Source organism: Helianthus annuus, chromosome 12, assembly GCF_002127325.2.
Source record: "Helianthus annuus cultivar XRQ/B chromosome 12, HanXRQr2.0-SUNRISE, whole genome shotgun sequence".
Lineage (NCBI taxonomy): Eukaryota > Viridiplantae > Streptophyta > Magnoliopsida > Asterales > Asteraceae > Helianthus > Helianthus annuus.
The window spans coordinates 110,025,276-110,051,202 of NC_035444.2; the positions used below are offsets into that span (position 1 = coordinate 110,025,276).

General features: G+C 41.9%; 1 non-coding gene across 1 annotated transcript; it reads left to right on the plus strand.

The window, feature by feature from the left end:
* Positions 1-15,663: 15,663 nt before the first annotated feature.
* On the plus strand, positions 15,664-15,770 carry LOC118485355. The gene has a single exon (XR_004875655.1). It is a non-coding gene; the product is annotated as a small nucleolar RNA R71 (small nucleolar RNA).
* Positions 15,771-25,927: the final 10,157 nt, after the last annotated feature.

The following is a 25,927-nucleotide window of genomic DNA, read 5'->3' on the forward strand; positions in this document are numbered from 1 at the left end:
ATTTTATACATAGATCCACTAAATATAAGGAGATCTACACAATAGTTCTCAGAAAAACTACAAGTTCATGTAATAATGCGATTTTACATACTTGTCGACTAGTTTGATGTGTTGAAAACTAGTTGATGTGTTGGAAATTGATTGGTTGATTTAAAGAAGTGTTGAAGTGATTTTGTAAAAGAAAATGATACGCTTGAAAGCGTGGCCACCTCCAGTTACAGGGGAAACTCTGGCGAAATTTTTTCTAAAATCTAACACTTAGAATTATTTACAAGTGTTAGACTACTTTTGACATATTTTCAAAAATAATTCGCCATGACTTTATTTACAAATATTCGGAGGTGGGATTTTCACAAAACTAAACGTGATAAATATATATTCGGTAAATATATTTTTCACCACACTGTTTTTGATTATTTTGTGAAAATATATAAATATTATTTTTAGAGTAAAAATAATATTTACAAACGTTGACGAACCCCAAAATAATACAAACGCTTACACGACAAACATATAAGTTACAACGGTAATTACTATTACCGCTTAATCGTTAAAACGTAACTTACGCTTTATACGGAAATATTCATAAACGCGTATTTTGTCAACACATTATTTTGGAAAGTGATATGAGAAGAGAAAATATGATATTTTTGAGAAAAATATTTATATTTTGGAATGAGAAGTAAAAATATATTAAGTGGGACTTAATGAGATGATACAAATACACATGTATTAAATCCCCCATCCTTGGGAAGGAAATTAAATTACCAAGTACATACAAGGAACGGTTGTCTAACTGTATCCCCGAAAATGTAAACTATAAAGCTAAGGCACGGCCATCCGTCTAATAGAATTAGCACATGTAGGTCGTTGCACAGCTATCGGATATTTGGAGTACTTGGTATAGCGACGCACTGACTGTGAGTTCATGCCCCCCTTTTCTCTTAACTCTTTTCAGTTTTATAAACTGCGGGGGTGAAATACATGTTACTATGATTATGAAATACTTGATACATGGTATGGTTAGCGTAAGGAGGGTTATTACTTAGATCATGTGAGTGGGTAGGCGGAAACTAGAGGCCATTAATCCTCATTGTAGGACCGAGGGACGTAAACGGTAGATCTATCTGGGTGTAGCGAGCCCAACTCCAGGTCCAGCATAACGGACCTTGGGGTGACTTTGTGCCCGACGCGAAATCCGCTAGGTTTGAGTCTTCCTACTTGCACTTCACACATATCAATGGACTTGCAAACCATTGGTGATCTCTTTTTCCTTATTTGCTACATACCAGGATTTTTGATAAATACAAAGGTTTATTTACTCACTTTCGCATGAACTCGCTCAACATTATTGTTGATTTTTCAACTTACATGTATTTCAGTGAATTAAAGATCTGGCACGGTATGGCATGTTTTCCGCTGCATAAGTCACCAGGGTCATCCAGGGTTCGGGGAATGTGACTCTTTCCTGGACAAGTCACAGTCCTTGAATCATGTTATGTTATGTTATGTTTAGAGTTGTAATGTTTGTGGGACAAGATTATGGTTGATAGGGTGTTAACCCGTTAAGACAATGTTTCGATATTTTTATTTTAATGGATGATCTTGCATATTTTTAATTCATATAGCTTGTTATGATTAAGCTATGGTATTAAGAAGTCACACCAAATTAACCACGCTTCCGCAAAGCCAGGGTGTGACAGCTTGGTATCAGAGCTCTGATCATAGCGAACTAGGATTCCTTCTCGAGTCTAGACTATGATCACTAGGGCTCTCACGAAAACATTTTTACTGCATACCACTTAAGTCCAGATCCAAAACGTTTTCATAAAACAAATGTTGAGCATATTTTATTTATTATTTTTAGGCTCAGTCTGGGAGGCTGAGGCTCGGTCTGGGAGACTGAGGCTCGGTCTGGGAGGCCGAGGCTCGATCTAATGGATCGAGGTAGTTGTCTAGTGGGACTAGGGAGTCAGTCTGGGAGGCTGGGAAAAGTTTACTAGTGGGACTAGGGAGTCAGTCTGGGAGGTTGGGAAAATTTGCTAGTGGGACTAGGAAGGACAGTCTGGGAGGCTGGGAGGCTAGTGGGACTAGGAGAATTATTTGATTGTTTATTGTTGACTTACATGTTTACATGAATATATGATTGATTATTATACGTATATGTGTTTGTGTTACAAACGTCATGCTTTCATCATGTACTAGAAGGATGGACACTACGAATCCCATGGCCATAGTATCAGACGACATAGTTTCATCGGAGCGCGAGGTGTACATTTCCGATACTACCGGCACAAACAATGACGACTTTCAGCCCCTCTGCGCTGCCTGATGTCGTAGCAGAGCCTACTAGTGGCCATCTTGTTGGGAATTTGCCACTCACGGTGATCCCTGCTCCTGTGCCCCTTGCCGCTTATCCTGTTGTTGATATGCCCCCCCCCCCCCCGACGTGGCCTCTGACGATGATAACGATCTACTAGAAGAGGACCCATTTGAGGGCGAGGCCCTATTGCTGCTGGTATTAACCTACTGCTTGCGGACACTCCTGCAGGGGGGAAACTCATGTCCATTCCCTTGTCTCAGACTCATTTGAGTTCCTGACATCCGCATCCTCACATATACAGGGAGTGCAGCACCATTCACACGACGCCGACCCTGATACGACATCATCAGCTGCACCGGTTCCCGCACACAGCTTTGAGTTTGATCACAGTATTGAGGGTGATCTGGTTCTTCCACCCGGTTTCGATCCAGGCCCTGACCTTGAGTTTATACACTTAAACCAGCCCTTGGAGGATCCTGTAACCCTCCATGATGGTTGATCCAGCTAATTTTGAGATGGAGTTTGTTGATCCGGAGCCAGCCATGGCCCCTGAGCCAGGCATTGCTCCTAACACCGCATTGGAGCATGACCCTGTTCATGCCGATGCACCTGCTGTTGCTCCTTGATTGATCATCTGCTTGGACGAGAGAAAACCTAGGGTAACTGTGCAAGACAATTTATTATTACGGGGGCCCACGTAATAACCACTTGTAGTGCACAGAAATCCTAGTGGACTCTGCGGGCCAAGCTAATGAAAACCAATGTGGTAGGAAATAACTCGAATACGAATAACCAAGGCGATGAAGCCTCGAGTTCATTCTATTTCAAGCAACAAGCCAAATTGGCAAGCCTATGTGAAGGCTCAGGAAATTTATTACCCCACCCATACGTTGAGTATATCTAGGTGTAAAATTTGGTGAGTACATGATGGCTTATGGTGCTATGTATCTCATAGACAATTGGAAAGTTGTCTAACCCACTTCATGCCATTTCGGCAGAAGAGAAGGCCACCCAGGCATGAAACAAACACCAGTATGTCGCCAAGGATAGAAGCCGAGCTGCAAGAACGCAACTCACAGGCAATTGCACGACATGAAGCTCTCCGCTTTTAGCACAGCAATGGCACAACTGGAAATAATCCCCCAGCTGACTGCACCTATAAGCAGTTCCTAGACTGCCAGCCTTTGAACTTCGACGAAACAGAAAGCGCCATTGCATTTGTTCGTTGGTCCGAAGAGATTGACTCCATTCTAAGAAAGACTAACTGTTCGCCCCAAACAGAGTGATACCTTTACCTTGGGGTCATTTCTAGACGGCACACTCTCATGGTGGGACCATCAGGATCAGGCCCTTAGCACGGATGCTACTTATGCACTGAGCTGGGACGAGCTCAAGGAAATGATTGAGGAGGAATGTTGTTCTAGGACTGGAATTCAGAAGCTTAAGGTGGAGTTCTGGAAATTTGAAAATGGACAGACCAGAGATTTCCTTAACATGTCCAGCAATCGCACGACTTGCCTAGGGTCGTCCCCTACTAAGTCATTATTGTTGTATGACACAGTTATGTACGTGTAAGCTTTACATCGTGGTCTCGATTTGTGGCAATGCAATCGCAGTAATCTATTGTATATGCTTTATGACATGAGATGTTATGTGGCTGATTTATTGATAGCATGAGATGTTATGTGCTGATATTGTTGAATATATACGTGCATTTTACCTGCTACGACCTAACCTACGTGAAACATCTTTTAGAAGATGCCACCGAGACACGAAATGCGCATGCCCACCTCAGAGGCGGAACTTCAAGAGATAATTGCTGCAGTTATAGCACAATACGAGGCCCTACGTTCTGAACCTAGCAAAGGTACCTCAGAAAATAACGGTTGTCCCTACTGGCACTTCCTCAACTACAAGCCTCCGAAGTTCGACGGCACTGGAGGTGCCATAGCTTTTGTGAAATGGATTGAAAGTATGGATTCCATCTTTCGAATGAGTGGTTGTACGCCAGAACAACAAGTCCTATACGTTTCTGAGTTGTTTCAAGATGGAGCTCGACTATGGTGGAACCTTCAGGTTCAAATAAAGGGCGAAACCGCAGCATATGCATTATCATGGGATGAACTGAAGGGAATGATGCATAAGAAGTATTGCTCCCAAGCGGAAACCCAGAAGTTGGAAGGAGAATTCCAGAGCCTGATGATGGAAGGTCCAAAAATGTTGGGATAAGTGCAAAGACTTCATGACTTGGCACGAGTTGTTCCCCACTTAGCGGAACCAGAAATGAGGAAATTGGGACAGTTCATTTGGGAACTGGCACCACAAGTCTTGAGCTTGATGACAGCATCTACGCCACCAACAACTATTGCTGCAAGCAAGATGGGTTTGGCACGCGTTACAGAAGCAATTAGACTAGAAAAACTTGCAAACCCCGACAAGAAGAAGGAAACTCCAGGGGAGACATCCGAGAAGAACAAAAGAAAGCTCAATGAATTTCAAGGAGGTAATCGGACAAATAACAAGAACAAGGCCAAAAAGGAAAGGGGGTACAAGGGTAAACTACCTAAGTGCGAAGAATGCCCGCGCCATCATATCGGGGCATGCAAAAATGGAAAGTGTGATAACTGTGGCAGGGTGGGACACTACAAGGAGGAGTGTTACCGCCGGAAGAAACGTGGAAATCAAGGTCAAGATGGTAGTGGAAAACACGAAGTAAACAACGACCACAGTAACTATCAGGACGGAAGTGGAAATATGGGGCACCTTGGGAAGGATTGCCCAAGAGAGGTTAACCAAGACCATGAAGGAGCTTCCAACATAGAAGCCAGGGAAGCGCGCCAGGATCCCAATGTTGTCACTGGTACGTTCCTTGTAAATCAACGTTATACATCCGTTTTATTTGATACGGGCACCGATTATAGCTTCGTATCATTAGAATTTAAGAATATGCTTGGTTTAGCCGCTAGTAAATTAGATGTCCCGTACGCGATTGAATTAGCGAATGGGAAGTTAGTAGAAGCTAACGAGGTGATTCGAGGTTGCGTAATCGAGCTGAGAGAGCGCGAGTTCGCTCTAGATCTACTACCAGTCCAGTTGGGAAGCTTCGACGTGGTAGTAGGGATGGATTGGTTATCGAGCAAAAAGGCGGAGATAGTTTGTCACGAGAAGATTATTCGTATCCCGACCGATGATGGGAGACCATTGTTGTTCATGGAGAGAAGCGTGAGACGCCGTTGAGGATTATTAGCTGCCTAAAAGCAAGAAAGTGTTTGCAGAAAGGATGTGTTGCCTTTCTGGCACACATTGTAGATAAGAGAGCTGCTGAGCCTAAGATCGAAGACATCCCTGTCGTGAGGGAATATCCAGAAGTCTTCCCTGGGGACTTGCCTGGATTGCCGCCTCCAAGGCAAGTGGAGTTCCGCATTGATTTAGTTCCAGGCGCCGCGCCTGTGGCTAAGGCGCCATACAGACTTGCTCCGTCTGAGATGCAGGAACTGTCGACACAACTTAAAGAGTTGTTAGACAAGGGATTTATCTGACCGAGCTTCTCGCCTTGGGGACCTCCAGTTTTGTTTATCAAGAAGAAGGACGGTAGTTTCCGTATGGGTATTGACTACAGAGAGTTGAACAAGCTGACGATCAAGAATAGGTATCCTCTGCCAAGAATCGATGATCCATTCGACCAGCTTCAAGGTTCAAGCTTTTACTCCAAGATCGATCTTCGATCTGGATACCATCAGCTATGGATACAGGAGGAGAGTATCCCAAAGACAGCCTTCAGAACTTGATATGGACACTACGAGTTTCTCGTTATGCCGTTTGATTTGACAAACGCACCTGCAGTGTTCATGGACTTGATGAATCGAGTTTGTAAGCCGTACTTGGATAAGTTCGTGATCGTATTCATCGATGATATTTTGATTTATTCAAAGACGAAGGCTGAGCATGAGCAGCATTTAAGAGCTATTCTGGAGCTGCTAAAGAAAGAACAATTGTACGCCAAGTTCTCTAAGTGTGAGTTTTGGCTAAGAGAAGTGCAATTCCTTGGGCATGTGGTGAACGGAGATGGAATCCACGTGGATCCAACCAAGATCGAGGCGATCAAGGATTGGGAAACGCCAAAGACGCCAACCGAGATTCGGCAATTCTTGGGTTGGTTGGCTATTATCAAAGGTTCATCGAGAACTTTTCAAAGATCGCTCAACCATTAACGCTCCTCACGCAGAAGGATAAGAAGTTTGATTGGGGAATCAAACAGGAGGAAGCATTCCAGATATTGAAAGTTAAGCTTTGTAACGCGCCAATCTTAGCTCTACCAGAAGGTACCAATGATTTTGTGGTATACTGCGACGCATCGCATCAAGGATTGGGTTGTGTGTTGATGCAACGCCAAAAGGTCATTGCCTACGCGTCACGCCAACTGAAAGTGCGCGAAAAGAACAATACCACGCATGATTTGGAGCTTGGTGCAGTAGTTTTTGCTTTGAAGATCTGGAGACACTACCTTTATGGTACGAAGTGCACGATCTTCACAGATCACAAGAGCCTCCAGCATATATTCAACCAGAAGGAGTTGAACATGAGGCAAAGACGATGGGTCGAGTTGCTGAATGACTACGACTGCGAGATTAAGTATCACCCAGGGAAGGCGAATGTGGTCGCCGATGCCCTAAGTCGTAAGGAGAGGGTCAAACCCATAAGGGTTAGAGCTTTGGAGATGATTATTCAGACCGATCTTTCTTCACGCATTCGTGCAGCGCAGAAAGAAGCTCTCAAGGAAAGAAACCTTGCAGAAGAGTATCTCCGTGGGATGGAGAAGTTGTTGGTACCAAACAGGGAAGGAACGTTATGTTTTGAGAAAAGGATTTGGGTTCCTCTGTTTGGTGGTTTAAGGAAGGTAATTTTCGATGAAGCTCACAAGTCGCGGTACTCTATCCATCCTGGAGCGGATAAGATGTACCAGGATCTTAAAGATTATTATTGGTGGCCTAGGATGAAAGGCGACGTTGCTGTTTATGTGAGCAAGTGTTTAACATGTGCCAAGGTTAAGGCAGAAAATCAGAAGCCTTCAGGACTTCTGCAACAACCAGAGATTCCCAAGTGGAAGTGGGAACAAATCCCCATGGATTTTGTTACGAAGCTGCCAAGAACACCAAGAGGCCATGACACTATCTGGGTGATAGTAGATCGATTGACGAAGTCAGCACACTTCCTACCTATCCGAGAGAAGGATAATACGAGCAAACTGGCAGAAATTTACATGAGAGAGATTGTTACACGCCATGGAGTACCTCTCTCGATTATCTCTGATAGAGACGGAAGGTTCGTGTCAAGGATATGGCAATCCTTCCAAGAAGCTTTTGGCTCCAAGTTGAATCTGAGCACTGCTTTTCACCCGCAGACCGACGGTCAAAGCGAGCGGACGATTCAGACGTTAGAAGACATGCTGAGAGCATGTGTGATGGATTTGGGCGATAACTGGGATAAGCATTTACCCCTGGTTGAGTTTTCATACAACAACAGCTACCACACCAGTATTGGTGCAGCGCCGTTTGAAGCTTTATATGGGCACAAGTGTAGATCGCCGCTTTGTTGGGCTGACGCGGGTGATAGACAGTTGGTTGGTCCTGAAATGGTACAGAAAACCACAGATAAGATCGCACAGATACGGGACCGCATCAGTGCGGCTCATGACAGGCAGAAAGCCTACGCGGATCGAAGCAGGAAACCTCTAGAGTTTGAGGTTGGTGAGATGGTTTTGTTGAAGGTATCACCCTGGAAGGGTGTGGCACGCTTTGGGAAACGTGGAAAGTTGAACCCGAGGTACATTGGACCGTTCAAGATCTTGGAGAGAATCGGGTTAGTAGCATACAAGTTGGACCTACCTGCCGAACTAAATGGTGTTCACGATACATTTCATGTATCCAATCTGAAAAGAAGTCCAACTCAAGATAACATTGCCATTCCTACCGACGAAATTCATGTTGATGACACGCTCCACTTCGTTGAAGAACCTGTTGAGGTCACGGATTGGAAAGCGAACAAGACCCGCCGGAGCAGTGTCAAGCTCGTCAAAGTTCGTTGGAATGCTAGACATGGTCCTGAATTCACCTGGGAGCGTGAGGACCGAATAAAAGAGAAATACCCCCACTTATTTCCTGAGAACCCTGCTTCTACAAGCAGAGCTTAAAATTTCGGGACGAAATTTTTCTAACGGGGGGAGAATGTGACAACACTCACTAAACCAGGTATCCGTACGACTTAATTAACTATTAATTGTTGCTTAATTACTGTGCTTGACTAAGATTACTGATAAACTGCTACTTGACTATTGATACTTGTACATATCTGCATCATACTTTGATTTCCGTCATTACATTATTTACTTACTGAACTCTAGTGACAAACATGATGCACAAAAGCACAGTAGCATTTGAACGGATAACCTATTGAACATGCTGATATAGCCAGCATCAGGCAAACACTGCCTCTAAAGGCCTATACGAGCCAGAAATATTTTACTACACCCATAGTGTGTGTAGGGATACAAGGGTTGTAGAACTGCGTCTCTAGGAATAAGATATAATGATCGGATGTGCCTAAAACGTACTCTAAGCACGAAACACAGCACTTTTATAGCTTCTAGCTAACTAATAAAGTGCCAAAACATGAGGAAATATTCCTGACACTTTGCATAATAAGATGTGTCACTAAAAATATTATTTACGACGCTTAAAAGATTACTTAATCACTTTAACGGATTACAATCCAACCGAACAACCGGACTATACCCGGAACATAAAAATATGGCCAGTAATATTATTAGTCTTTTTCTGAGCCAGTTAGGGTCCCTGATTACCCTAACACCCGCGTTAAAGCACGACACTTAACTAACCGAGTTAACCCCTATCTAACTTGGTTTAATGTAACTAATCCCTAACTATATGGTCAAAATCGAACTAGATACCCCTCCCCCCCATTAGGATCGGCCAACTAAAGAGGAGACACAAGAGTACACATTGTGATTATTTTAATTGTGGTGTCTAGTATCAAGAGGACATAATGACCATTGGATTTGGAACTTGTGTATGTCTATAAATACATCACATAAGCACACAAGGTCATAACCATCCAACACACATCAACCAAACTCTCTCCTCTCCTTCCTAAAATTCTCGGCCGAACCCCCTTAGGGTCACCACCATCATTTTCGGCTCTTGTTCTTCCATTCCAAGCACATACAAGTGTTAGGGATCTCGCGTAAAGAGTCTTGGAGCAAACAGAAGCGGAAGGACCTCATTTCTTAGCTTTTATCCACCACATTTTCGACTACATTCTTCCCTAGCCCCGAGCTAGAGGTATAATGTTTAAAACTCACTCTCGAACGTATCTAAAGTGGTTAATATGAGTTATAACGATTAAAAGTCGGAATCATGCGTTTTGAATATCTAAAGTCTACTAAAACTTGAATTTTGTTGGTTAAAAGCTCATAACATGTGTAAAAGTTGTAGTATTCGAGTATGTTGATTATTGAGGCCCGATCTACGATGTGGTGGCTCTTATCATCGTTTAACCCGACTTTGTTAAGGTCATAGATCTTGACATAAGCTTGTTTCTGTCGGTACGAGGGTTAAAAGGTGAAACTCCACCACACGAGAAACATGAACTTGTGTAAAAGTATTATTACTAGTAAAATGGTGTTTAAAACTAGCGGATCTACGTATCTGCAAGTGGTATTTTCGTAGAACCAAGTGTCGAGAAAATCATGTTTTATAAAAATCGGATGACACACTAACAAATGTGATTTTACAAACCACAAGTGTATAAACACTTGTGAAATAAGAAGTATTCGACAAAATATCAATCTTTGAGAAAGATGACGGGAAATTGTAAAGGATGATTTGTTCTAAAAACGGGGTTTTTACAAGACTAAACTATTTTATACATAGATCCACTAAATATAAGGAGATCTACACAATAGTTCTCAGAAAAACTACAAGTTCATGTAATAATGCGATTTTACATACTTGTCGACTAGTTTGATGTGTTGAAAACTAGTTGATGTGTTGGAAATTGATTGGTTGATTTAAAGAAGTGTTGAAGTGATTTTGTAAAAGAAAATGATACGCTTGAAAGCGTGGCCACCTCCAGTTACAGGGGAAACTCTGGCGAAATTTTTTCTAAAATCTAACACTTAGAATTATTTACAAGTGTTAGACTACTTTTGACATATTTTCAAAAATAATTCGCCATGACTTTATTTACAAATATTCGGAGGTGGGATTTTCACAAAACTAAACGTGATAAATATATATTCGGTAAATATATTTTTCACCACACTGTTTATGATTATTTTGTGAAAATATATAAATATTATTTTTAGAGTAAAAATAATATTTACAAACGTTGACGAACCCCAAAATAATACAAACACTTACACGACAAACATATAAGTTACAACGGTAATTACTATTACCGCTTAATCGTTAAAACGTAACTTACGCTTTATACGGAAATATTCATAAACGCGTATTTTGTCAACACATTATTTTGGAAAGTGATATGAGAAGAGAAAATATGATATTTTTGAGAAAAATATTTATATTTTGGAATGAGAAGTAAAAATATATTAAGTGGGACTTAATGAGATGATACAAATACACATGTATTAAATCCCCCATCCTTGGGAAGGAAATTAAATTACCAAGTACATACAAGGAACGGTTGTCTAACTGTATCCCCGAAAATGTAAACTATAAAGCTAAGGCACGGCCATCCGTCTAATAGAATTAGCACATGTAGGTCGTTGCACAGCTATCGGATATTTGGAGTACTTGGTATAGCGACGCACTGACTGTGAGTTCATGCCCCCCTTTTCTCTTAACTCTTTTCAGTTTTATAAACTGCGGGGGTGAAATACATGTTACTATGATTATGAAATACTTGATACATGGTATGGTTAGCGTAAGGAGGGTTATTACTTAGATCATGTGAGTGGGTAGGCGGAAACTGGAGGCCATTAATCCTCATTGTAGGACCGAGGGACGTAAGCGGTAGATCTATCTGGGTGTAGCGAGCCCAACTCCAGGTCCAGCATAACGGACCTTGGGGTGACTTTGTGCCCGACGTGAAATCCTCTAGGTTTGAGTCTTCCTACTTGCACTCCACACATATCAATGGACTTGCAAACCATTGGTGATCTCTTTTTCCTTATTTGCTACATACCAGGATTTTTGATAAATACAAAGGTTTATTTACTCACTTTCGCATGAACTCGCTCAACATTATTGTTGATTTTTCAACTTACATGTATTTCAGGGAATTAAAGATCTGGCACGGTATGGCATGTTTTCCGCTGCATAAGTCACCAGGGTCATCCAGGGTTCGGGGAATGTGACTCTTTCCTGGACAAGTCACAGTCCTTGAATCATGTTATGTTATGTTATGTTTAGAGTTGTAATGTTTGTGGGACAAGATTATGGTTGATATGGTGTTAACTCGTTAAGACAATGTTTCGATATTTTTATTTTAATGGATGATCTTGCATATTTTTAATTCATATAGCTTGTTATGATTAAGCTATGGTATTAAGAAGTCACACCAAATTAACCACGCTTCCGCAAAGCCAGGGTGTGACAATGACCACGGCCCCGTGTCCGCTAAGCACCACCCCGTGGTGGGCGATGGAAGCTTCTACAACTTTGTCTTTTCTGTTGACACTCGGGCACGCCCCCGTGCTCAGTGAACACGAGGCGTGTTCAGCCTTCTGTTCTCTTGTTTTACTTGTGAAGATGCTGTCAGGGGGTCGGGCATGCCACGTTTGTTCCTTTTCTTGTATTTGTGTTAGATTTAGCTGCCTTTTTTGCTTCTTTTGTTCATTTGAGCTCATTTAATCCTGAAAATACAAAAGGAAGACAAAAACACATTTTTTCCAACATTAGTACTAAAAAAGGGTTAGTTTTATGCCATAATTGATGTAATTTATATGTTGCATTTTGTGCACATCAAATACCCCCACACTTGAATCTTTGCTTGTCCTCAAGCAAAACTCTTTATAATGTGGCTTTACACTCCCCAAATGGAATGGGCAGAAGAGAAGGTTTTTGAGCTTGTCATAGAGTGTCGGGATTTGCAAGATTTATTATTAAGTTTTATTTTTATTTATTTACAGTCCTATTCGTCAAGATTTATTAAAAACATTTCATAAGATAAATTACTTATTAGGGCATAACTTGCCTTTTTAAAATTCTATTTATATACGAGTTCACATACCATATGCTTGCCAAGTAATCAATCCTCCTCCTTTTTAACTATAGACCTTGTAAATATCAAGGGGACTTTTTGGGTGAAGGGTTAGGCTTGGGCTAAAAGTGGGTGGTTGGGTTAGTGGTTAGTAAGGGGGCGAAAAGCGTAAAAAGCGTCGGTTTTCGTAAGACTTGATATTTCTCAAAACTTTTTTTTTGATGAAGCATTTCAAACAAAGTCATTTTTGATAAACTTTTTGTTTATTTCTTTGGCTTCATTCTCAACACATTGTTTTTTCAAAGTCATAAGAGAAACCAAGCTTTGTTACTAAAATAAAGGGTTTAAAAGGAAAAGGGTTTAGGTGGGTAAAAAGGGTGTTTGAAGTGGGTTAAGAAATGAAAAGGTTTAGGCTCAAAAGGGTTAACTAGGGGGATTTTTGGTAGGTGGTAAAAAAAAAGAAAAATAATGGTGTAGAAATAAAAAGGGTTAGTCCTAATGCCTCTATCATTTACTTACTCGGGTTTAATTTGGTAAGGACCGGGAATGTATTGTCGTGGCAAGTTCTAGAGTTGTAAGAACCAAGCGGCTATTCACACAAGAAATGAAAAATGAGCATTTAGTTTAAAGATATGTATTTGTATGCTCAATAAAGGCTCAAAACTCACTTTTGTGGGAATGGGTTTTTATATGATCAAGTATATATAATCAAATTTTAACTAAGTTTGTCATGCCGTTTCATAATTTTATTATGTTGGTTCTTTTTATCACGACGCTATCGGTTGTAAATTTGTAAAAATATAACCTTTTTAGAATTTTGAAATTCCCAACTTAAACTTAGAGAAGTAAAAAAATGAGAATTTTTGAAAAAATTTGGGGTGATTAGCGGTTCCAATAGAGTTTTGTGTAAGGCTTGTTAATTAGGGCTTGCAAGATTCAAAATTTTAGCATCCCCCCCCCCACACTTAAATTACACATTGTCCTCAATGTGTCCCAAAAATAAGTTTTTAGGTTGATTGAATGTGTAAAAAGGTGTGAAAAAGCAAAATTTCATGTTACTGGTACTCTAGACACGGCCCCGTGTTCAAGTGCCAGTAACAAAAGTTTGTAAAAAGAAACAGAAGCCTGGACATGGGGGCGTGTTCAGTGAACATGGCCCGTGTTCAGTTACCTGAACTGGGCATTTTCTGCAGATTGTGCAGCACGGGGCCGTGTCGGGCGGACACGACCCGTGCTGAACTTGCTGTAACGAAGAAAATTCATCGGATGGTCCTGTTTTCGTGCAAGGGGCGCTCGTGCAAGTTTCCTTATTATCCTTCACCATCCCGAGTGTGTTTTATTCCTGAAAATTAAAATTAAACTAGAAAACATAAAACTTAATCTAAACTAAGGATAGTTCCGCGAAATGCCTCCGTGGTGCACCACGTTTATAAGGGTCCTTGGCTAGACCTAAAACCTGGTCATATGTTACTCAAGCGGGATGTTTTGCATCCCATGCACCGTCGGAGAGCATCATCCAAGCTTGAGTCGATGACCTTCATGTAGTGGACCGGATCTTCGTCTTCTACTCTTTTCCCAACCCCAAACGTTACTTCCTCTTCCCCAAACTTCAATGTTAGTGTTCCGTCATTCATGTCCACTACTGCTTGTGCTGTGGCTAGAAATGGCCTCCCTAGGATGAGAGGGACTTCAGCATCTTCTTCCATGTCTAGTATGACAAAGTCGGCCGGGAATACGAAATTTCGACTTTGACCATTAGATTTTCAGCGACACCTTGTGGATATTTGACGGATCGATCGGCAAGTTGTATGCTCATCTTTGTAGGGCTCGTTTTTTCTAGGCCGAGTCGTTTGAACATTGAAGCTGGCATGAGGTTTATGCTAGCCCAAAAGATCAGCTAGTGCATTGCGAATGGGGGATTCCCCGATTGAGCAAGGAACTGAGAAGCTTCCAGGATCAATCTTCTTTTGCGGGTGTTTGTTGAGTAGTAAGGCGGGGCATTCCTCGCCTAAGTTAACTAAGTGCAATGATTCAATTTTCCTTTTATGAGTGAGGAAGTCCCTCATAAATTTTGAGTATTTAGGCATTTGAGTTAGGACTTCGATAAATGGAAAATTAACATGCAATTGTTTTAATAAATCTTTGAACTTTGCGAACTGCTCATCGGTCTTTTGACGAATTAACCGACCGGGGTATGGAACCGGAGGAGTCTCAGTAGGCTCTTGAATTGGTGGAGAAGCCTTCTCTTGTTGGGGCGGGGTTGTGCTTTTCTCAGTTGGCGGTGGCGTAGCTTCTTCGGAACCCACGGTACGGTTTCTCAATGTTATGAGATGGACTTGTGCTTTCGGGTTGGTTTCGTATTACTTGGTAACGCGCCTTGTGGTCTCTCAGAGAAATTTTGAGCTAATTGATTTATTTGTTTTTCAATGTTTTGTATACTAGCTTGTTGATTTCTAAAATTCGATTCCAATTGTTGAAATCGATCCGAGTTTTTCTTTTCGGTATCGGAGATGAGGCGAGATACAATATCTTCAAGCCTTTCTCTTCCACCTTGTTGTTGAGAGAAATTTTGTGACTCATTTCTTGGTTGTTGAAAATTTGTTCATTGGTTTACGTTTTGTTGGTTACGACTATTGCCGGGATCTCTCCAGCCAAGGTTAGGGTGGTTACGCCATCCTTGGTTGTAGGTACTCGTTGGAGGACCGGACGGCCTGGGTCTATTATCAATGTAGTTTACCGAATCTGGTTGATCATCTAATTCTTTCATACAACTCCAATTTTCGTGTGGCCCACCACACCCATCACAAGCCATAACCGAGGCGGTTTTTGTCATTTCTAGTTTTTTGATTTTTGAAGAAAGGGCCTCGATCTGGGCTTGTAAAGAGGTGCTTTCATCAACATTATGGGCACCCGGGGCAATCGATTTATTGCCTCGGGGGGTGTGCCACTGAAAATTGGTTTGAGCAATTTCCTCAATTTGATTATATATTTCATTTGGGCGGCGATTACCTAAAGGTCCCCCGGAGCTAGAGTCGAGTGTCTGTCTTGTGTGTGGTAACAACCCATTGTAGAACGTGGATACTTGTTGCCACACCGCAAGACCGTGATGAGGACACTTTCTTAGTAGCTCCTTGAACCTTTCCCAAGTTTCATATAAGGATTCCCCATCCTCGTGTGAATATGTATTAATTTCAGTCACTAATTTAGCCGTTTTAGCAGGAGGGAAATACTTATACAGAAATTTTTGGGCCAGTTCATCCCAGGTGTTTACTGAGCCAACTGGGAGGGCGTTGAGCCAAGCCTTAGCTCGGTCTTTTAGTAAAAATGTAAACATTCGAAGGCGGATGGCGTCGTTGGATGCTCCATTGATCCGAAAGGTATCACATATTTCTAAGAAATTAGTAATATGTAGATGGGGATCCTCGTCCGCAAGCCCATGGAAGGTTGCGGAGTTTTGAAGCATTTGTATCAAATGTGGCTGAAGTTCGAAGTTGTTGCCTTCGACATTCAGTGCATTGATAGCGGTGCCTAGATTACCTACGGTGGGACGTAGGTAATCCATGAGGGTACGTTGGTCCGCCATTGGAAGTAGGTCCCCCGAAACTTTCTCTTGATTTTTAGCTTTGAGTCGTTTGCGTAGAAAGCGTTCGGGTTCGTCTAAGGGTTCTTTTATGTCTCTACTGGAACTGGAGCTCATACACTATGTGGAGAATGCAAATGTGGCGCCTGAGTTCCAAGTCCTACAATCAAAACAGAAAAGAATGTCGGTCAGAAGATTCACCACGACCCCGTGCTCAGGTGAACACGGCCTGTGGTCGAAGATATAGTGATTGTTTCCCGGATCCCTGTTACTGGGGAGTTGGACACGGCCCCGTGTTGCACCGACACGGCCCCGTGCTCAGCTCTCTGTAACTCAGAAAATAAAAACTGCCAGCGACAATGTTGAACACGGCCCGTGTCTGACCAGGCACGACCCGTACTGAGCTCTGCAGAAGCTGAAAAATTACGAAAATCCTAAAAATAAAAGAAAAATTTAGAAAAAACGATTAGGTCGTTGATTCCTAACTTTCTTAAAATCCTTGTGTCCCCGGCAGTGGCGCCAAAAACTTGATGTGTGCGAGGTGTTATATATATTAGGTGTATATTTTAAGCCCATTTTACACTTTTTAGCCAAGTTTTAAATGTATAAAACACGATATTTACTAACACTAAACACACATATGGGCAAGTGCACCCATCATGGACGTAGTATAGTGTTGGTAAGATACCGAGGTCGTCCAAGGACACAAGAGCTTTTAATACCGGTTTATCCTCAACGTCTAATCAAATCAAAAAGTTAGAAAAAAGGTTTTTAAACTAGAAAAAATAAAACTAACTAAAATGCTGTGTGTATTCTGCCCAAAAGTTTTCTTTTAGTTCAAAACGATCAATATGTAGAATCAGAACAAGTCATTGCTGAGATTAGTAAAAACAGATAGACAAGATGAATCACTTGGATCCGACTCGTGTGTAGTGTAACCTTTGATTATTTCCGCACTTTTGCACATTTTAAGAGATTATCTTAGTTATTGTAGTAGGCCCCTCTTTTGAAGGCGACGTTACCCTCAACCCAGTAGTTTGAGTCAGCAAGGATACAATCCTAAAGGGTCGGATTGTTGAAAGATAATTAATTAAGTTATTAATGCATAATGTGGTAGGCCCCTCTTTTGAAGGTGACGTTACCCTCGGCTAAGTAGTCTGAGTCAGCAGGGATACAGTCCTAAGTAGCCGGGTTAAAGTTTTAATAGTAGTTTAACTTATGAGGGGGTCAAATAGTTTGGACCCCCGCTATCCAATACCGGTGGGTATTGAAGGAGGTCCTACTAAATTTGACCCAGGTCCTTTGTAGGATCTATACACTGAACAATGGCAAGACTCTTACCAAACCGTTCCCTTAACCCCCGACCAGGTAGCCAACATATCTCCATATAGACCATGGAGATATGAATGGTGAAAATCTTTTATTTTATATAGACAGTAAAATAATGCCAAGACAAACGATAAGGAAGAATCACCTTCAACATAAGAAACTAGTTATTAAAGTCATTAATACATAACCAAATAAAAGTACGAAAAGATTAAAAATAAAAAAGTATTACACTAAACACTTGTCTTCACCAAGTGATGTAAGAGACTTAGGCAAACATGGCCTTTGATTGTCAAGAACTCTTACGATCAATCTTGGATCCCGAGACGACCTCACACACTCTATGATGGACAATGGATGATGGTGGTGGATGATGGTGTTGTGATAGTGGTGGGTGGTGGGTGAAGTGTGAGAGAGGTGGTGTGCCAAGGGATGAGTTGCAAGAGAACCCAACACTCCTATTTATAGGCTGAATAGAAGCTCGGGCATGGCCCCGTGTCTGTTGGGCACGGCCCCGTGTCCATCCTTCTCTCTTTCTTCATTAATTGCAGTTTGTCTGCATTAGTTGACCACACCCCCGTGTCCGCTGAGCACGGCCCCGTGTGCAGAAGCATATCTGTACTATCAAGATTTGCCTGGATTTTGCGAATCTTATAGTTAACCACGGCCCCATGTCCGCTGAGCACGGCCCCGTGGTGGGCGATGGAAGCTTCTACAACCTTTTCTTTTCTGCTGACACTTGGGCACGCCCCCGTGCTCAGTGAGCACGTGGCGTGTTCAGCCTTCTGTTCTCTTGTTTTTCTAGGGAAGATGCTGTCAGGGGGTCGGGCATGCCACGATTGTTCCTTTTCTTGTATTTGTGTTAGATTTAGCTGCCTTTTTGCTTCTTTTGTTCATTTGAGCTCATTTAATCCTGAAAATACAAAAGGAAGACAAAAACACACTTTTTCCAACATTAGTACTAAAAAAGGGTAAGTTTTATGCCACAATTGATGTAATTTATATGTTCCATTTTGTGCACATCAGAGCCCCACAACCCGCAACCTTCTTTTATACCTCTCTAGCGGTCCAATTCTCACCATTCCTTCAACGACCCAACACCCTTCTTTCAGAGCCGGTTCAACCCGGCAAACTATATTGAGGAACCAGTGGGTTTTAACCCACTAGGACCTGAAGACCACTTCTCGGGCAACCATGCGATGGACATGGACGAAGACACGGATCCCGCCGAGCCTCGAACCCGGACCCCTAACCACCCCATCGAGATCTCTGATGGGTCCTCTTTTCATGGATCACCTTATCGTGGTCCAGATAGTTACCAAGCGAGGTTCACCCAATATGATTGGGTGTTTACACCTTCTTACCACTCCTCGCCCCATCAGCAGCAGCAGGATCCCTCTGAGGATTCTCGCTTTGTGGCAGTCACTACACCGCCACCACCATCAGTACAACAGCCGCCTCCGGAGCCACCGAGGTGACGAAGATCAAACGCACAGATGTCCGTGTGAGGAGGAGTGCGTATCAGCACCCCTCAACCTTCAAGTGGCAGCTACTACCCGCCACTCCATGAAGACCCGGAGATGGGAGGGCCTTCAAACCCCGTCTCGGAGGTAGACTCTGCGCCTGTCGTGCCACCACCATTGGGTTTTGGTAACCCAATCGCTACATACGCCGGTTCAGCGGTGTATAATCCTTTTGAGCAGCCGGCCCACACCAACTACAATTATGCTGAGGTTGACCCATACCAGGCAGCATGGGATTACAATGCTCTCCACCCTGAGGGGCCTTATGGAGCTCTCTGGGGAGTTGGATACCCAGCTTATGGGTACCAACGACCGCCACCTCCTCAACCTCTACATCAGCAGCCTCCGCAGCCGCAATTGATATCGCCAGAATGCCAACAAGAGGTTCTCGATAGGTTGGACCAAGTTGAGCGGGAAGTTCAAGCAGAGCACAGAAACAACCAAGGCTTCTTCAAAGGTTTGGCAAACCTGATCAAGGGGAAGACCAAGAAGAGGGATTTTTGAAGATCCTTGTTTATTTTTATTTATGTTGTAATCATGTCCCTGCATGGACATTTGTTTCTGTACTCAGCCCCTGCGTGGGCATGTCTTTCTGTTTAACCCCTGCGTGGGTATATTGTGTTTGTTTAGCCCCTGCGCGGGCATGTTATTTCTTTTAGAAGTCCCGTTTAGGGCAACCCTGTACTTTTAATTTTTGTAGTGGAATGGTTTAATTTAAATTTTCATTTTTGTTGATTATATGCATAAACATAAAATATGAAATAAATGAAAAATAACATTCCTTTTTATAAGATCTACCATTATAATAAAATGGCAAAATCTAAAAAGGACAAGACCTAGCCATGTGTCATCTTAAGACAGGGCCAAGATGGTAGTTCCTCAATTAGATTCAGATCCTTATTAACATCTCAATTTAGGATTGTTCTGCGTTAAATATTAAAAAGAATCTTAAAGGTAAAACCTAGCATAAATGTCATTGCAGACATGGCCAAGATGGTAAAACCTATTCAAAAGATTCAAATCCTTGTTAACATCTGAAAACATGTTAACATTCTTGGCAAAATGTGATTCAATAAAATCACCTAAGTCATTCTTAAATTGGGTTATTCCAATTTCCCTTATTTATATAATCACCCATTAAGGATGAAGTGCCTACGGGCCATAATTAATGTCCTTTGAGACTAAAGACAGTGGTGGTCCATGACTCCCTGTCAAGAAAAGGTAATGAACTTTGATTCAAGCCTTAGTACCTCGATTCTGTAAAATCCTGGTTTATAAATTAAATTTGTCCATGTGACTAGGCTTTTTGTGCTATTATTAAATTATAACATGGGATTATAATAAAGATCCTGAATATATATACATGTTTAACAAATTAACCAAAATGGTTATTAGTACCATAGTTAATAAATCGTCAAGAACGATAGTGCTATATAAGCTTCTAAATAAACCTTGTCATAATTTTTCTTTTATGTAGCACTTAAGCTACATGGCTAGGTCGGAAGAAGTAAACAGTCATCCCGTGGAAAACCACGATAATGATAGGATCAATATAACCAGAGAAGAGCTCCGTACACTTATTGACACTGCTGTATCTAAAGCAGTAGATAGACAGTTCAGGGAATCTAGTGGGACGCATAGTAGAACCTCATCAGTACCCCACTCTAAATCTGTCCCTAAGACACATTCAGAGGCTCATAGCAAGCCACCCTCTACACAACCTAAGCCCAAGAAAGTGGATGTTCAACATTCCTTAAACCAACACAATATTCCATCCAAGAGGATAGCATTTGATGATGAACCACGTACCAAGTCCTGTACCTATAAATACTTTGTTTCCTACAAACCCCGGGATTTCACTAGGGAGAAAGGGGAGATTGATTGTATGACCTGGTTGGATGAGATGGACACCGTGGTTGATATCAACGGTTGTGCTGAAAGGGATGTAGTGAAGTATGTATCCCAATCATTTAAGGGGGAGGCACTGGCTTGGTGGAAGTCTCTTATTCAAGCTGCTGGAAAGATCCCACTATACAATCTGACCTGGGATCAGTTTGTTGCTCTCATTAAAGAGAATTACTGCCCTCAGCACGAGGTTGAAAGGATTGAGTCAGACTTTTTATCATTTGTGATGAAGAATTTAGATTGTCAAGCTTACCTCACCAATTTCAATACCCTGTCTAGGCTGGTTCCGTATCTGGTAACACCGGAACCCAAGCGAATTGCTCGCTTCATTGGGGGTTTAGCCCCAGAAATTAAGGCCAGTGTTAAGGCATCGAGACCTGCTACTTTTAGATCAGCAGCTGATCTATCCCTGTCTCTTACTTTGGATGCGGTCAGATTGAGATCGCTTAAGAATTCGAAAGAAGGTAAGAGAAAATGTGAGGATGATAACTCACGAAGATCTGAGAAGAAGCATAATGGTAACACTAACTTCAAGAAGAAATCTAGGTTCAACAAAAGTAGTCAGCAAGCTGAGGAGAAGCCAAGGTGCAAGATTTGCAGGAAACATCACTTTGGGAAATGCAGGTTTGAGTCCAAGTCCCTGTCAGGACCATCTGCATGTGGACTATGCAAGTCTAAGGAGCACAAGACAGTAGACTACAAGAAAATTAAAGATGCTACGTGCTACAACTGCAATGAAAAAGGGCACATCAAGACCAATTGCCCTAAATATGCCAAAAAGCCTGAGGAGGTCAAGAAGACCAACGCAAGGGTCTTCCGAATGGATGCACGAGAAGCTATTCAGGACGATAATGTTATAACAGGTACCTTCCTTATAAATGATGTTTATGCAAGGGTGTTATTTGATTCAGGTGCTGATAAATCATTTGTAGATGATAAGTTTTGTAAGTTGTTGAATTTACCTGTTAAAACCCTAAGCGTGAAATATGAGGTAGAATTAGCTGATGGTACCCTAGAGACAGCCTCAACTGTGTTAGATGGATGTATTATATCCATTAGGAACCACTCCTTCCTGTTGTCCGTACTTCCTTTAAAGTTAGCCGGTTTTGACATAGTTATAGGCATGGACTGGTTATCTCATAACCAAGCCCAAATCGTTTGCAACAAGAAGCAAGTAGTGGTCAAGACTCCGTCTGGCGAACCACTTACCATACAAGGTGATACCTAGTATGGATTGCCTGAGCAGGTGTCTATGCTCAAGGCATCTAGGTGTTTGAAGAAGGGTTGTGTCATTTATATGGCAAAGGTAACTATTGATGAACAGAAGCCCAAGATTGAAGATATTCCAGTCATTTCTGAGTACCCAGAAGTTTTCCCTGAAGAACTACCTAGTTTACCACCATATAGGCAAGTAGAATTCAGAATTGACATCATCCCTGGAGCAGCACCTGTCGCAAGAGCGCCCTATAGGTTGGCACCAACAGAAATGAAGGAACTGAGGACCCAACTAGATGATTTGTTAGCCAAAGGTTTCATTAGACCTAGTTTGTCTCCTTGGGGAGCACCAATCTTGTTTGTAAAGAAGAAGGATGGATCGATGCGTCTGTGCATCAATTATTGCGAGCTTAACAAAGTCACTATCAAGAATAGGTATCCATTGCCCAGGATCGACGATCTGTTCGATCAATTACAAGGGGCAAATTACTTCTCTAAGATCGATTTGAGATCAGGCTATCATCAATTGAAAGTTAAAGATGAAGATGTACACAAGACTGCATTTAGGACTAGTTATGGTCATTACGAGTTCCTAGTGATGCCTTTTGGGCTCACTAATGCACCTGCAGCATTCATGGATCTCATGAATCGAGTCTGCAAGCCCTACTTAGATAAATTCGTTATCGTCTTCATCGATGATATTCTCATATACTCGAAGAGTCAAGCTGACCATAAGAAGCATCTCCGTTGCATTCTGAAACTGCTTCAACAAGAAAAGCTCTATGCTAAATTTTCGAAGTGTGAATTTTGGCTTCGTGAAGTCCAATTTCTTGGACATGTTGTTAGTGAGCGTGGTATCCAAGTGGATCCCGCTAAAATTGAAGCTATTATGAATTGGCAAGAGCCGAAGACGCCCACGGAGATTCGCAGCTTTCTAGGACTGGCAGGATACTACAGGCGATTTATTGAAAACTTCTCAAGAATTGCAGCACCCCTGACTTTATTAACTCGCAAGAATAGCAAATTTGACTGGGGGCCTAAGCAGCAAGAATCTTTTGATATTCTTAAGCAGAAGTTAAGCAATGCTCCTGTACTAACATTACCTGATGGAATTGAAGAATTTGTGGTATATTGTGATGCATCACACACCGGTATGGGATGTGTGCTTATGCAGAAAGGCAAAGTTATTGCCTATGCTTCACGTCAGTTAAAGGTGCACGAGAAGAACTACACCACCCATGACTTGGAGTTGGGTGCCGTTGTATTTGCACTAAAACTATGGAGGCATTATTTGTATGGTACTAAGTGCGTGATCTATTCTGATCACAAGAGCCTTCAACACTTGTTTAATCAGAAGGACTTGAACATGACGCAGCGACGATGGATGGAAACTTTGAATGATTATGGCTGTGAAATACGATACCATCTAGGCAAGGAAAATGTGGTTGCCGATGCCTTAAGTAGAAAGGAAAGGGTAAAGCCCATAAGAATCAACGCCAAGAGCATTAAAATAAAGAATAGTTTGAATGAAAGGTTGTTAGCTGCGCAGAAAGAAGCTGTATTAGAAGCTAACTATCCTGATGAAAAGCTAGGAGTAACTGAAAAGCAATTATCCTATGGCAAGGAAGGAATCCTGAGATTAAATGGACGAATATGGGTTCCAGTTTATGGAGGACTTCGGGATGGTATCCTCCAGGAAGCCCACAATTCTAAATACTCTGTTCATCCTGGAGCTGACAAGACGTACCAGGATCTGAAGGCAAATTATTGGTGGATAGGCTTGAAGAAGTCTATAGCTACCTATGTAGCTAAATGTTTGACATGCGCGCAAGTCAAGGCTGAACACCAAAAGCCGTCAGGTTTGCTACAACAGCCTGAACTTCCCACCTGGAAGTGGGAAATGGTGACAATGGATTTTATCACCAAGTTACCGAAGACAAAGAAAGGAAATGATACTATATGGGTTATAGTTGATAGACTGACTAAGTCAGCACATTTTCTACCCATTAAGGAGGCTCATAGCTCCGACATATTAGCCCAGTTGTACGTAGATACGATTGTATCCCTGCATGGCGTACCAGTGTCTATTATCTCTGACAGAGATACTAGATACACATCTCATTTTTGGAAAAGTTTCCAACAGTCTTTGGGCACACGCTTAAATTTTAGTACGACTTACCATCCTCAGACGGACAGACAGAGTGAACATACAATCCAAATTTTGGAAGATATGCTTCGTGCATGTGTGATTGACTTAGGTGGTAGTTGGGATAACCACCTACCATTGATCGAGTTCTCCTACAACAATAGCTACCATACAAGCATTCAGGCAGTGCCTTTTGAGGCATTATATGGTAGGAAGTGCAGAACACCTATTTGTTGGGCAGAAGTAGGAGAAGCTCAGTTATCAGGACCTGATATAGTCCTTGAAACGACGGACAAGATTGTCCAGATTCGTGATTGCCTGAAAGCTGCCAAGGATAGGCAGAAAAGTTATGCTGATAAAAGGCGAAAACCTCTAAAGTTTGAGGTTGGAGATAAGATTCTGCTTAAAGTATTACCCTGGAAGGGGGTGATGCGATTTGGTAAGAAAGGTAAGTTAAACCCAAGGTATATAGGACCATTCGAGATCATCGAATGTGTCAGAACAGTGGCTTATAAGTTGAACTTTCCTGAAGAGCTCACTGGTATTCATAATGTATTCCACATCTGCAATATGAAGAAATGTCTAGCTGATGAATCACTAGTCATACCACATACGGATGTGCACATAGATGAGAGCTTGAAATTCGTTGAAAAACCTTTGTCGATCGAGGATCGACAGGTTAAGAAGCTTCGAAGGAAGCATGTACCAATTGTGAAAGTTAAATGGGATGTCCGTAGAGGTCCCGAGTATACGTGGGAGGTAGAGTCCACCATGAAAGAAAAGTACCTTCATTTGTTCCAGTAAATCTCGAGGTCGAGATTTCTTTTAAGGGGATGAGGATGTAACACCTCGAGAAATCGTACCCAATAAAACAAAGACACGTGTCATGTAAGATAAACGTGTCAGGAAACCGGATCAATTAAAAGATGTATGGTAGGATTTAAAAGTGTCGACATGTTAATTAATACCTCCAAACGGCCTGATTATAAATCCCAAACCTTAATATATAAACATCTGATTTATACGAATTGCAAATCCGGTTATCCTTAGTAGTAATTAATTAAAACCCTAAGGAAATGAATGTTATGAGTGTTTACTACAAAATCATGTTCAAGACTCTCCCACAAGAATCCAAGATGACTATTGTGCATGGCAAAGACATGCAAAGTCTGGTTTCACGGTCCCTACACTGGAAAGAAAGCATGAGATTCGGAAATTTCAAAGTTGCATGGTCAAAACTTTAAAGTTTACAAATTTTGTCTTCTGATGAAGGCTTACGTACTGCAAAGGTGAACCCTTACAGTCCGTAAGGGGGCGGAGCTGGGCGATGGTTCCTGAAAAGCGGTTACGGACCGCAAAGCCTAAGGCTTACGGTCCGTAAGACCTGTAACTAGGCAGAATTTTGGACAGATGCCTGTTTATCAAGTTACACCACCTTATATGAGTTGTTTTCGAAAATCAGGGATCTTGCAGCTGGTTTTTGGCATTATAGGAACACCTGGGAGCATCTCATGACAATTGTAGAGTTGCTTGGCATGATCCTATGAGATCAAAGTCCATATATATAGAGGTTCACTTGCAAACATTTGAGCACAACATTTGAAACTTCATTCTGAGGATTTCTGGAGCTCTATGGTCAGCAAACAAGCTTTCTTAGGATCCATAAA